The following is a 13,865-nucleotide window of genomic DNA, read 5'->3' as shown; positions in this document are numbered from 1 at the left end:
CATAAGAGCCACGGCAAGATGGTTTATTCTGATCTGAGGTCTCCCTGCACTCTCCTGATGGCCACTATGAGGCAAATGACAAGTGACCGGGGAGACTCAGAGCTCACCGAACACGGGGCCACGGCTCATGTAGGGTCCAGGAGTGCTCCTGGGGAAGAGAGCATTGGGCAGAGATGTGGGATGAGGGTGGCCAGCCCAGCAGGCAGAGAGAAGAGCACATGAGCCCCAGAGGACTCAGAGTGCAAGGCACACTCATGAGGTGGAGGGAGCTTAGGACTGTGGGACAAAGGAGATGATAGCTAGGAGCAGGAGTGCCTCAGAGAGATCTCTCAAGGATCTCAAGGAAAGTGATCTTTGTCCCAAGAAACACAGGTTAATCAAAAGCCAAGAGGAGGAAAACCTTGAGCACCATCCCTAAGAGGGCATGCAGTGTTCAGCTGAGTGTGCACTGAGACAGCACACACACTTTGTGCATCTCTTCACACCTGGCTTGTACCCGGCGAGCAGCCAGCAAGGAGCAATGGAGCAAGGGGCAGCGGAGACAATATGGGCTTCAAGAACAAACTGAGACCCACCTGCTGCTGCAGCCCTGACTCTGGCCTCTGCTCCCAGCTGCTCCAACAGCTCAACCTTTCTGAGGGTCCCTCCAACTGTGTACCTCTCTGGAATCCCAGAAGTAAGCGGAAAGCCCTGGTAGGTGCTTGGTAGATGTATGAGGAACTGAGCTAGTCTGAACCAAATGGATTGATAATGGAAAGGCTCAAGTTCAAGTTCAGGCTCTGAGGCTTTCTCATCTGCAAGCCTTGGTCAGGTGCTTTCTGCAGATGGCAGGAGGCACCGCATAGTGCTGATGGGGGCCAGCCCTACCAGCCCATACTGGGGAAGCTGGTGACCTAGCCAGCCATCCCAGGGGAGTCTAAGAGCTCTAGTAGCTCTTTCCTACTGGTGTCTCTTACAGAAATATAAGATCTATAAGATCATTATTCATTTTTAGAGAGGGAGTTGGGGGAAGAACAAACAGAAGTAGAAGGAGGGGGAGGAGAAGGGGAGGAGGAACAGGAAGAAGGAAAGAGGGAGGGGTGAGGAGATAAGAGGAGAGAAGAGGAGAGAGGAGAAGAGAAGAGGAAAGGAGAAGAGGGAAGCAGAGGGAAAGGAAAGGGAGGGGAGGGGAGGAGAGAAAATGGGAGAGGAGGGGAGGGAAGGGGAGGGGAAGGGAGAGGAAAGGAAGGAAAGGGAGTGGAGGGAAGGGGAGGGGAAGGGTGGGGATGGGAGGGAGAAGTAGAAGGAGGGGGAGGAGAAGAGGAGGAGAGGCAGGAAGAAGGAAAGAGGGGGGAGGGGAGGAGAGAAGAGGAAAGGGGAGGGGGAGAAGGGGAAAGGAGGGGAGGGAAGGGAAGTGGGGGTAGGGGAGGGAAGGGGAGGAGAAAGGGAAGGAGGAAGAGAGAAGCAGCCCCTTGCTCTCCTTCTCTCACATATGTGTATTTGAACAGAGCAGCCATCATGAAGGGATCTATTTGGGGATGTTACCATACTGGCTGTTATGTTGTAACCATTACTTCCCACTGTGAAACATTTCCCAGCTCCCTCACCCAGGAGATGGGGCTTTACCGAGTGTCCATAGTATGGCAGGTATGCCATGAAACACAGACATCCTTGGGCCATAGAGCCAGGGACTGGGAAGGTTAGGGATCTTAGTGGAGGAGATGTCACAGTTAAATAGACAAGCCCAGTAGGGAGGGCTCAGGGTACCTCGGTACCCACAGGATGCATCTTTTGCTAGAGGATCCCAAGGCTAAGGGTGGAGAGCAGGGGCTCAGGAACATATGAGATCAAAAGGGTGAGCCAAGTAAGGAGGTAGGGAAGGTGTCCAGGCAGGCAGAGAACCACACACAATCCTACCCTTTTCAATTTCCTCATCTTTGAAAGAAGGACCGTATCTCCAGAGTAAGAGAAAAAAATGCATGCAAAGCTCATAGCACCATTGCTGCAATACCACAAGTGTCCCCAAGATAGAAGAATTGTTAGTAAGTGGGGTGATGGAAAGTCAGTCATTCATACTATTTTTTTCTTTTAAATTATTTATAACTAATATTAGAAATAAGTCCTTCTAAAAGACAACTTGCAGAATAGGAGAAGATATTTTCAAATAATACACCCAAGAAGGGCTTAGCATCCAGAATATATAAGGAAAGTTCACAACTCAACAACAAAAAGGGGAAGAACCAATGAACATGGGCAAATCATTTCTCCAAAGAATATGCACCAATGTGCAACGAGCACAAGGAAAGATGCTCACCATCCTCAGTTACAAAAAGAACCCTTCACTCTGAGCTGACACTTCATGCTCACCAAGTTAGCTGTACTCGCCATGAGCAATATCAAGTGTTGGCGGGGAGACTGGACCGCTTGTCCCTGGCTGGGTCAGTGGCTGTGGGAGTAAAAAGTTCTCAGGTTGTTGCCAGACCTGGTTAAAGAAAGTGCTCCAAGGGGAAATAGGGACCTCTGCTCACCCCACCCACAGGATAGGTGGTAAGTTAGCTGACTCCCTCGACAGAAGAATTTTCAAGACAAGTCAGAGAGCGGCACACACAGACTTATTAGGCACAATTAAAGAAATACACATTCAGAATAGAGTGGGGGCCCTCAAGAGAGATGCACTATGGTTTGGGGCTGGGTTTTTATGTGGCCTTGGGAGTGTCCTCAAAATGGGTGATCTAGGATGTGTGTTCCTGTCCGTCGGGCTAACCATTTGGTAGGCAATATTAGAATGCAAACCAAGGGCACATGCTTGAAGTTTAAAGATATGCTGCCTGCTTAATAACGCTGCTCTCTTGAGGATGACAAGATCTGTGAAAGAAAAAGTGAAGGCTCAGTTTACAAGCTTATTGTATCTTTAAGACCTTTTAGAAATTATTTTAGAGTAAGTTTCCTGGAAGGGAAAAAATGCATTGTAACCTTAGATAACTCTGTTTGCTTTAGCTATAGGTTTTCTTAAAGGTACTATTTTTAAAATCATGGCATTCCTTTTCCTTTTTATTTATCTTTATTTCTTCTGTCTTACCTCAATATGACCCAACAGTTCTCCTCCTGGACAGACGTCTCAAATAATGGAACAGAGGGCCTGGAACACTTGTTCATGTCCATAGCAGTATTATGGACAGATTGTGGAAAAAACACGAAGTCCATAACAGAAGAAGGACCTAAGCAAAGTGATCGGTGTATTCACACCATGGGCTGTTACCCAGCCATCAAGAGGAATGAAGTACAGACACATGCTGCTGTACCATGAGAGCCTCAGAATCACGTGCACACTGAAGGAAGCCAGATACAAAAAGCCATGTGTTGTACAATTCCGCTTATGTGAAAGGCCCATAACTTGCAAATGCAGGGAGACACAAGCAGTTAGTGGTTGCTAGGGGTAGGGGTAGGGGCGTAGCAGGTTGAAGGGATGGGAAGAAGTTATGTAATGGGTACTGGATTACGTTTTGGGTGAGGGAGATATTATGGAACTAGAAGGAAGTGATGGTTATGGATGAAAGCACTAAACGTCACCAAATAGGATGTTTTAAATGGATAATTGTGTTATCAGGATTCCTTAATCTAGATTTCTTGATTTAACCAGAAAATTTAACCAGAAAAATAACTCAACTGAAGTCAGAAGGAAGGCAACCGCTCCAGGCGGCAGTCCAGCCCGTGTTCAGTGAGCAGGGCTTTTTCTAGGGCCCTGATTAAGGGGGATAAATTACACAGTCCCCCAGCAGGATTCAGCAGAGAAGGGAGGGAGGGTCAACACAGGGACAATGAGAGGGAAACACTGAGCCCTTCTATTGTCCCTTGGCCTGTGGAGGTTTCATTTGCGTTTCTAAGGAAATTGGAGCCCATAGAATTCTTCCTCCAAAAATAGAGTTATGGCCGCACTGCGTGCCTTGGAAATCAAACTTCCTGTTACATAAATGAGGCTTCCCTTTACTGTCTGAAGTCTCCAAATAAAGGTGGAAAACGCAGAGCTCATGGCTGCTCTGGGTCACTGCTGCACAGAAAGCAGGTACCTCGCTGGCCTGACGCACGTAGGCACAGCCGAGGGTGGCAGTGTCGGAAACACAGGGATGATCAGGAGACCTCTCTGCTTGGAGTCTTCCCAGCACTCCTGCAAAGTCAAGGCCTGGCTGCGGTAAAAAGGCCCATTCCTACTCCCACCCCAGCACCTTGTCCTGGGATAGGGCAGCCTTCTGGTGTGCCCTGGAAAGTCACCCTTGCCTTGGACAGAGGGTCACACCCCTCCCTGTCCCTCAGCAAGCTTCCAGAGCCCCATGAGCTAGGCATTATGTCTTTTTTTCTGGCACCCCCTCCTATGGGAGCTCATATTCATAGACGGGAGGGGAGTCTTTGTGTGTTCTTGGGTTCTGTCATGGCACCTGGCGTTTTGTAAATACTCAGAAGGGCTGGATGGAGAGGTAGAGGGGTAAATAGAAGGCTGATGCAGAATGGGAAAGACAAGAAGCTCAAAGTCCACATCACGGTACCTGCATCATTTCTACTGCACTGGAAAGTTGCTGGACCACCTGCACCTCCTTGTCTCATCATGGAGACCAGGGCCAAAGGCTCAGATTGGTGGAGTTTGAGACAGTGGCCCCTATGGATGTGTCCAGTTGGGGGGAAGGTGGTTCAACCTAGAATAGGGGGTGCTTAGTGCTAGATTCAGGGGTCCTCAAGTATATCATGCAATATCCCGGGTGCTTATTTTTCCATTGACTTTGATATTTCCAACCACATTTGCTTTCTTCAGCCCTTGTAGAGAACCAGGAAACAGAGGTCACTGGCTTCACCACAAGGACATCTGTGGTTCATGGAGTAGTCACAGCAAAGGGCACTGTCGTCCCTCACTACATGGGACTGATCTGGCAAAAGATGCTCAGGAAGCCAAGGCATCCAGAGTTCCTTCACGCAAGTCATGTAGCATCATGTGCACCTGAGTCCCCAGGAAGGCATCGAGTGTGCAGAACAGAAGGCAGATGTGTTCTGAAGGGGTCCAGCTCTGCAGCACAGTGTCCAGAGAACTGGGGTGCTGTTGGAAGGAGGGGCCAGAAGAGCAGTGAAAGAAGGCTGAGCAGGAGCAGGGAGGAGGTGGAGGTGGCACAGAGGAAAGCAGAGTTGGTGTTTACAGCACAGACTGCAAATGACAGCTTTTCCTCCCGTCTTGCTCTCTCCCTCCCTCCCTGCGAGTCCTCTGAGATCAGCTCTGTGCAGCAAGCTCCCTGCCACTGAAGATGAGCCAGGGTTCCTAGTAGACCTGCAACATTTGCCTCTTCCTAACCTCTAGGTCTCTGGGTCTCATCTCATCCCCTTTGCTTACGTTGCCCTTGCTGCACTGGACCTCTCTCCATTCTCCCTGTGTGAGCCTGCGCTCCTCCGGGCTCTTGCCCTGGCCTTCCCCATCTTTAATGCCCTCCCCAAACTCTGTACAACCAGCTCCTTCCTTGCTCTAATAGGAATAAGAACTCAACTGAAATCTAGATCATGGGACTGATCTGACAGAAGGGGCTTAGGAAGCCAGGGTATCCAGGTTCTGTCCCCTCTGCCCTGCAGCTAATGCTAGCACACAAATGAGCACGCAATATGACATGCTAAAATAGTGTGATCTCTGCACCGCTCACTTCCGCTTGACAGGGTACCTGAGGGATTTCAGCTTTGTATCCTTAGGGCTTAGCACACTGCTCTGCACTTAACTTGATTCTCCAACATTCTGTAGGATATATCATGGCTGTCATTGTCATTAGCAGGAGCAGCCCATTAAATAAATGAGCAATAAGAAGCACAGAGAGCTTTGGTAACTTTCCTAAAGTCACAGAGCTAGTAAGTGACAGAACCAGGATTCAACTGACCCACTGATCCCAGCATTCAAAGTTGTTTTTTTCTTTGAGGGTAGAGGTTAGTGGCAATTGAACCCAAAGTCTTCCCCTTTAACTGTATCCCGGTTCTTCTTTAATTTTTTTTTGTTATTTTGAGACAGGGTCTCACTAAACTGCTAAATTGCCCAGGCTGAGCTTGAATTTCTAAGCTTGTTGTCTCAGCCTCCCAGAGTGCTGGGATTACAGGCAGGAGCCACCATGCCTGATGCAGTTCTGTGCATCCTGCTGTCCTCTGCCATGCTTGGTTACTAGCCTGTGTGTTTAGAATGTTGAAAAGAAGAACTAATAAGTGAGTGTAATACCTTTGGTAAGAGGAAAAGTGAGAAGTCATTACAGGTGCACAGTGAGCCAAAGCATGTGGACACGGATCAGAACCCTGGCCCTACATTCCACAATGAATCCACCCTACCCTTCGTCCCAACTCCCCCAGGGCTGAAGCGCCCCTGCTGGGATAGCAAGGACCTCACCCTGCCACATACTTCATAGGTGGACTTTGAGGCCATTTCTTAATCTGTCTAAGCCTCACTGTCCTCTTATGTAAACTGTGAAAAAGAATTTGTAGGAGGTAACATAGGTTATATAACTCAGTGGCAGAAATAATGTAAGGGCTCAAAAGTGGCTGCCGGTGTCTAATGTTATATTTTTGATAAACGGGATAAAATTTATAGTGTAGGCACTGTGCTGTTGTCCTGTCTGGTCTGAGTCCCATAGTCCTGACTCTTGCAAACTACATTTCCTGGGGCTCTTGATAGGGTTCACCCAACAGGAAGCCCTGAAGGGAGACAGGAAACAGGAAGAAGGAAGGGGCTGTAAGGATTCTCGTCCTCTTCCTGGGATCCAGACCACTCTGCAGTGGCTGCTTGCCTCCATGGTCCCAGCACTGCAGTCAGCCCCAGCCAAGATCCTGCCTGCCTGGCAGTCTCAGCTCCTGGACCCAGGAGACCTATCCTTAGGGAAGGAAAGAGAAAAGGAAGCTCCTGCTGTCCTAACTTCTAGGCTTCCTCCAGTCCCCTGAGTAGGGATAGCAGAATTAGCAAATAAAAATACAGTAAGCTCAGTTAAACTTGCATTTCAGATAAATAGCAAATTGTTTATTTAAAAGAAATAAAACTCTCAAATATTGCATGTTACACTTACAAGAAAAGAAATCACTGTTTGTCTTGAATGCAAATTGTATGGGCACAGCATATTTTACCTGGCAGTCTGTAGGGAAGGCTTCTCAACTGCCCCTGACCCATCCTATCGGATTGTCTGCATTCAGTTTTTTCTGCTGAGCTTCCTGGCAGGAGCTCTCCCACTGCCGGGCCCTGCTTGGTAGAGATGCTGGGTTCCACAGGAGCCAACAGCACTTTTCTTGGAGTCTCAGTGTTGTTGCCTTGCCCCAGCCTTCTTCATACCTTCCTGCTCCCCAGGAGTTCAATGAGCAAGAACAGGAATTGAAAACTAACATTAACTGAGCAACTGTTTATGCCAAGGACTCAAAACCTTGGCAGAGATAAAACTGCTATTTTAATCACTGGCATCAGAGCAATTCTTGGAGAAGGGTTCTGTTTAGGAAAACATCTCTCCAGGCCATGTGGGGCAGGATGTGAGAAGGGAGGGCAGGGACAAAGACAACAGCAACAGTAACTTGGCTGCACAGTTCTACTGAAGGAAACGAGGGGGCCGAGTTGGCTCTCCGTTGCTACATTACTATGCAGTGAGACACTACAAACCCTAAGGATCCAAAACAACAACCTTATTATGCACACAGTTCCTGTGGGACAGGAACTGGACTTGACACAGCAGGGCATTCACCTCAGCCCCACTGTCTCTCAAGACTTTAGCTAGGGAGACTCAGCTGGCTGGGCAATGGGACAGCAGGTAGTTCCAGCTGTCCAGTCTGCCTTCCCTCCCCACTGTTCACAGGTGGGGCCAGTGGCCAGCGTGGCTGCTCCAGGTGGTCAGAGTTTTCTCATAGTACCATAGCCTTGACAGAGTTGGACTTTCATATGTCAGCTCACGTCTCCAAGAGTAAGTTTGTCTGTTTTGTGCTGCTGTAGTAAAATGCCAGAGGCTGGATAATCATAAAAGTAGAAAATTATTTACTATTTACAGTTCTGGAGAACAGGAAGTCCAAGGTCAAGGGGCTGAATTTGGTGAGGATTTTCATGGGGTTTTTGAGAGAATCAAGGATCCCCATAGTTTGACAAAAGACTGAAACAGCAAAGTAAACCCTTGGCTCAGTAATTGTCATCTCTTGTACCATCAAATGTTGCTTTTCTACCCTGTGCTCTTTTCAATGGACCCATCACAAGCTTCTGATAAAACCATAAAAGCAGAATATTTTCACAAAATGAGAGAATTAATATCATGAAAAAATCTCTACCTTCACTTGCTTTTAAAACTTAAACATACAATGGAGTACTATTCAGCCCTAAGGAATAAGCCTGAGTTCTTAGTAGAAAAGTAGATGCATCTTGAGATCATAATACCAACTGAAATAAACCAGGCAAAGAAGGTTAAATATTACATGGTTTCTCTTCTAGTAGAAAAACAAAGTACAAATAATTAAAAGAGCAAAATGAAAGATAGATAGGAAATAAAGTGGTAGACTTGGTGGACATGGGACAGAGACCTGAGAATGGGTGGAGATGGGGGGAGGGGAGAAGTAAAAAGGACTAAGATGCGTACATGTATGCACCAATTCCCCAGGAAGAATGTACTCATTTTGTATCAAAAATATATACTAACAGAAAGTGTTTTTTTAAAGGTCACTAATTTTGGAGGTCACCCAGCTGAGTAATGCATTATTAGTTTCCCACTAGCTTTGTAGTAGGTGGTACCTCTGACATGTAGGTTATGCCAACAGTCACCCGGGTTACTTCCCAGGGATTTGAGAGCTATTTTGCTAATACCACTCATCCTTCACTTGGGCTGCAGATGTCTGAGGGGTGTCTGAAATGGGTTAAACTGTGTGGCATCTCTGTTTTCATCTTGTGTCCCCATCCCCATTCCTACCTTAACCTCTGTACCAGGGTCTGCTGTACTCTGGGTTGATCACTTATGGAAGCTGATGTATGTTTTCTTTTTCTCTCTCTGTCCCCCCTTTTCTGCTCCCATCCTGTGCTCTTTCAACAGCCACAACAACCCAAGCCCCTGAGGTCTTTTGACCCTTTCACAGGACCCAGCCCCAGGAGGCCGAGATGTTGTGCTCAGGCTAAGGGCACCAGCTGCATGAAAAGTCCGTAGCCACTAGGACAAGTTGATCACGACCATCATGTCTGAGTCTCAATCTCTCTTAGAACTGTGTTTCTGGGCAGTGGAAATTATTGGAGTGTAGCCCATCCTAGCAAATCAATAAACATTTGCTTTTCCTTTTTTAGTGCAAGCAGTTTGGTCCCTCCTCCCATTCTTGATTGGTTCTATCTTCCTTCAGCTGAGTCGCACCCCCTCAGTCATGCCTGTGGATGTGCATGTAGAATTTGCTCGGTCTTGTTTTTGTAATTTGTGGGTCAAAAGACCCTGTCTGGTATCAGTTTCATCCCATAGGGGAAACTGAAAAACAAGAAAGGTGGGGCAGGGGGAGGAAGAAGAAGGAGGAGGAAGAGGAGGGTGCAGAAAGGGAGGGGAGCAGTGAGAGGGGCCAGATCTATTCTTTTATCAGGAGCCCACTCCAGAGACAAGCAGGCAATTCCCATGATCATGGTACTAATCCACTCAGGAAAGTAGCCCTCTCGCCTTTTAAAAGTCTTTCCTCTCGGTAGTGTTGCGTTGAAGATTAAATTTCTAGTGCATGAACCTTGGGAGACATATTTGAGTCACAGAAGACAGAAGCTGTGGAATAGTACTACTCCCAGACTCAAGGTTCAAGTAACAAGTCTGCCCAGAGTCATGCGGAAGGGACAGAGACTCAGCCTCTTGAGAGGAAGGTGTCAAGGTCACATGAAGAGCGTGCAGGAAGCCCTGTGTGGTGGTGCACACCCATAATTAGGGATTATCCCTAATCCCCATGCTCTGCGGAGGCTAAAGTAGGAGAACTATCCAACTTGGGCAATATAGTGACATAGTCAGGTGCTGTTTCAAAATTAAGACAAAAAGCAAACAAACAAAAGACAAAACACAGTGAGGGAGGCTGGGGATGTAGCTCTGTGAAGACCCTGAGTTCCATCCCCACTACCAGAAAAGAGAATGTGTAAGACAGGGGATGTGGCTGCAGTCATCTTTAAAAAGAAAATATAATATGCCTCAAGAAGATAGAATAGAGGAAAGTAGAGTAGAGTAGGAAGAGGAAAAGGAGGAGAAAACTGATCAGCTATTAGAATAAAACTTGGAGGGCAATGCAGTAAAACCACCCAGGCAGGAGTGCCCTAGATGTTCTAAAATGGGGTTGTTGGCTTTATTTGGCTGTTGCAGGCACTGTTGTGGGGTGAATGCCTCTCTCTGCTTTCCACTGACTTCAGACACACACACTGGCCTTGGCCAGTCTCTCTCTCTTTCCCTCCAAAAGTGACAGAGTTGCATGTGGGACTGCAAATAGACATGGAATGACAACACTAAATTTAATGGATCTAACAGAAAGGAAAGCAAAATTCTAGAACTCTGAGCCCTTGAACCCAAATCCCCAGGAATATAAAGACACCTGGGTGGACATCCACAGAGCTTAGAAAGGGAATTTGAGCTGGGCCAGCTTTATTTGTTCCTTGATTCAGCAAGCTTTGGGTGAGCACCCAAAATGGACCAGACACTGTGTTAGCAGCTGAGGCCACACTAGAGCCCCAGATACCCAGGATCTTGCCTTGATTTGGAGATGCAAGCTTATTATCTGGTGACCCCACTATCAGTGAGGAATCCCTGGTCATTACTGGTTCCTCCAAGTGAGCCATGTCACTTCCACCTGCAACATGGCCTGCAGCGTAGTCCTGGATTGTGGCCTACTTCACACATGCCTGGGAGGTTGGTCTAGCTGGGTGCCTGAGAGGAGGACCGTGACAAATGCAGGCAGGAAATGAAGAAGGAGTTGAGGCAGGGCATGAGTGGGGATACAATTCACACTCATTGGCTAAATCAAACCTGAGGGAGGAAACAAGCTTAGGCTTGAGCACTGAAGAATGATAAGGAACCCCACAGTCTCCATTGCTAGGGAAGAGTGTCCTGGGTGAAACTAAAAGCAGTGACAAAACCGAGAAGAGAGAACTTATTGGGTGTGTTTGTGTGAGAGGAAGCAAGCCAAAATGGTTGGTACCTGACCCTGATGAGCCAAGACAGGACAGTTTAGAGTATGATTAGAGGGGAAAGCAGGGGTGGGGTCCTGCAGTTGCCTTCTTAACAGGAAGTGCTACCTGAAGCTGCCAAAGAGCTTATAGCAAGTGAATTGACTATTTCAAAGATCTTACCCTGATTTCAACAGAGCAGGGAGACTTTTACTGGTTCCTGGGTTACCACTTCACCTCATCCTTACAACCTTGGATGATATTGGGCTCCTTGGTGTCTGTGGAGAAATGGAGGTATTGTCAGAAAATGGGAGTAATTTGCTTAAGGTCACTCGTGACCTTGATATGGTTTCAAATTCAAGTAAGGACAGAAGCCATGGTAGAGAAGAGAAGCCAAAACTCCATCAGAATCCCAAGGAGGAAAGGACTCTGCAGTACTCCTGAGGAGAGGGAGGAAGACTGTCACGGAAGGTCTTCCCTTTTAGAGGTCTTCAGGTGTCCTTGCCACCTGAGGAAAGGGTCTCAGTGCCTGCTCCACCTAGCAAGAAGGTGTCCAAGAGAGAAGAATCTGAGATGCTTGTGCCTTTGGGTGCCTGGGAGGCTTGGTGACTGTTGGGACAAATGCTATGTCAGTTGGTTATGGCAGAAAGAGCTCCAACCCACTGTGGTGTGCAGAATAGTGGTCCCCCAAAATGTCCATGTCTTAATCTCCAGAACCAAGACTAAGTCACCAGGCATAGCAAAGGTACTTTGGAGATATGGTTAAATTAAGAATCCTGATATTATCCTGGATGATCGGAGTGGTCCCAGGAGTCCTTATATGAGGGATGCAGGAGGGACAGAGCCAGAGCAGGAGTTATCACACAGTAAGCAGAGGGAGGAGGGACAAAGGGCTCTGAGCCAAGAAACAGTAGCAACCTCCCAAAGCAAGAAAGAACAAGGAAATGGATTTTCCTCAGACCTCACAGAACCACAGATGGAATGTAGCTCTGCTTTGGCTCTGGCTCACAGAGCCCCATTTTAGACTTCTGACCTCTAGAACCTTAAGATAATAAAACAATTGTTTAGGCTACTAAGTGAATGGTAATTTGTCACAGCAGCTACAGGAATCTCACCTAATCATCAACCAAGACAATGACTGTGGAGACTGGAAGGTTCCAGAACCTTCCTTCAGTGGTTTTGGTTTGCTTCCTTGGGTGGTCATTCTGGTTCCCCTTTTTCTGTTTTTCCACAAAGATTATTCATGGACACTTTGAAGCCAAGAAGACTTTGGGCTTTTCTTGGGGAGATTCCTGAGAATGTTTGCCAATGTTGCTGTCTCCAGTATAGCTTGAGACCTGTAGTACAGGTGGCAGCTGAGAGCCTGGGTCGGATGGAGGAGAAGATGGCCAAATCCTCACATTGTCCAGAGGAAGACAGGAGCAAAGCCTATGTCCCCCCAGTGAATCTCATAGGGCAGGCCAGGAAAGGAACAGCTTCCCTAGAAAACACTTAGTCATACTGCCTTTAAGGAGCTCTGGAAGTTGGTGCCAAAGTGCAGAGCCCCTTCCTGCTGCTGTCAGATTCCTGAAGCACTAAGCTGTGGAAGCAAGACCATGCTTTGAGCCATGGCTGCTTTCGCAGAGGCCATGGCTCTGGGCTCCTCTGAATCACTGAGCAGCTGGCAGTCTGGAAGGCAGGGTGGGTTAATCAGTAAGGTGCTTGTTTGCTTTGGCCTTTGTGTGACCTACCACCTCTTGGCCTACTTATGAGGGTTTGCGATATCAGCATTTAATAAAATGTAATGAGTTACCAGGGTGCTGAGCCTTCCACACCCTCCTTTTATAAATACAACTGCTTGGCCTCAATTGCTCTGGGGACTTTGTGCTAGGGGTAAATCTGACATGGTTAAGAACAGGTGGCCTCCTCAGGAGAGACCTGGTCTTGGGTCCAAGCTCTGCTGTCCTTACCAGCTGTGGGACCAGCGTCCTACAGCCTCTTAGGAGCTCCATTTCTATAGGGGGACCATGCTGTACATGCTAGCCATAAATGCCACACTCTCTGATAGGGCCATCAGATTCCATGAAAGAAAAGTAGGTGAAAGAATTTGGGCCGCATGATAAACATCTCTCAAAATGAAAATCCTAGCCCTGAGCCCATGCACATCAAGGCAGGTGGTATGAGTTTTCTCCCAAGGGCTCCCAATGACCCAGGGCCTCTAAGAGAAAAGTGTGGGGAGGGACCAAATCCAAAGGGATACGATATCCCAGTGACATCAGATTGGGGCTTATGTCCCAAGCATGCAGTGCAATGCCTTGAGCTCAGGCGTGGACATCCAGCCGTGTTCCTCAAGCAACTGACTCAGTGTCTCAGAACCTGAATTTCCTATCACTAAAAGGAACATAGCTAGTCATGCTAGGATGACTTCGGAAGCAAAGGCTGCAAATAAGGGCTTTCCACTTCTTTTGCACGATGGTTTTTACCAGCTCAGACTCTTCCCATCCTGTCCGGCCCCACACTGGAGGAACTCAGTACAATCTCAGTTGATGAGTGCACCCATGATCTATTCATCTGAGAGAGCCACTGTGTGAGCCTGTTTTTCAAACGAGGAAACAGACTGATGGTCATTCGCAGCATTATTACTAAGTACACAGCTTGTAAACAATAAGGCAGGAATTCAAACCCAGGTTTCTGGCTCCCAAACAGGGCTATGGATTCTGCACAACCTGGAGCAGAGAGGTCTTCATAGCAGTGAGGTGATGGGAAGGAGCCTGGAGGGCTGGAGCTC

This window comes from Chinchilla lanigera, unplaced genomic scaffold, assembly GCF_000276665.1.
Source record: "Chinchilla lanigera isolate Chin_1 unplaced genomic scaffold, ChiLan1.0 scaffold00060, whole genome shotgun sequence".
NCBI classification, from domain to species: Eukaryota; Metazoa; Chordata; class Mammalia; order Rodentia; family Chinchillidae; genus Chinchilla; species Chinchilla lanigera.
The sequence above is the reverse complement of the archived record's forward strand: the minus strand, read 5'-3'. Positions refer to the sequence as shown.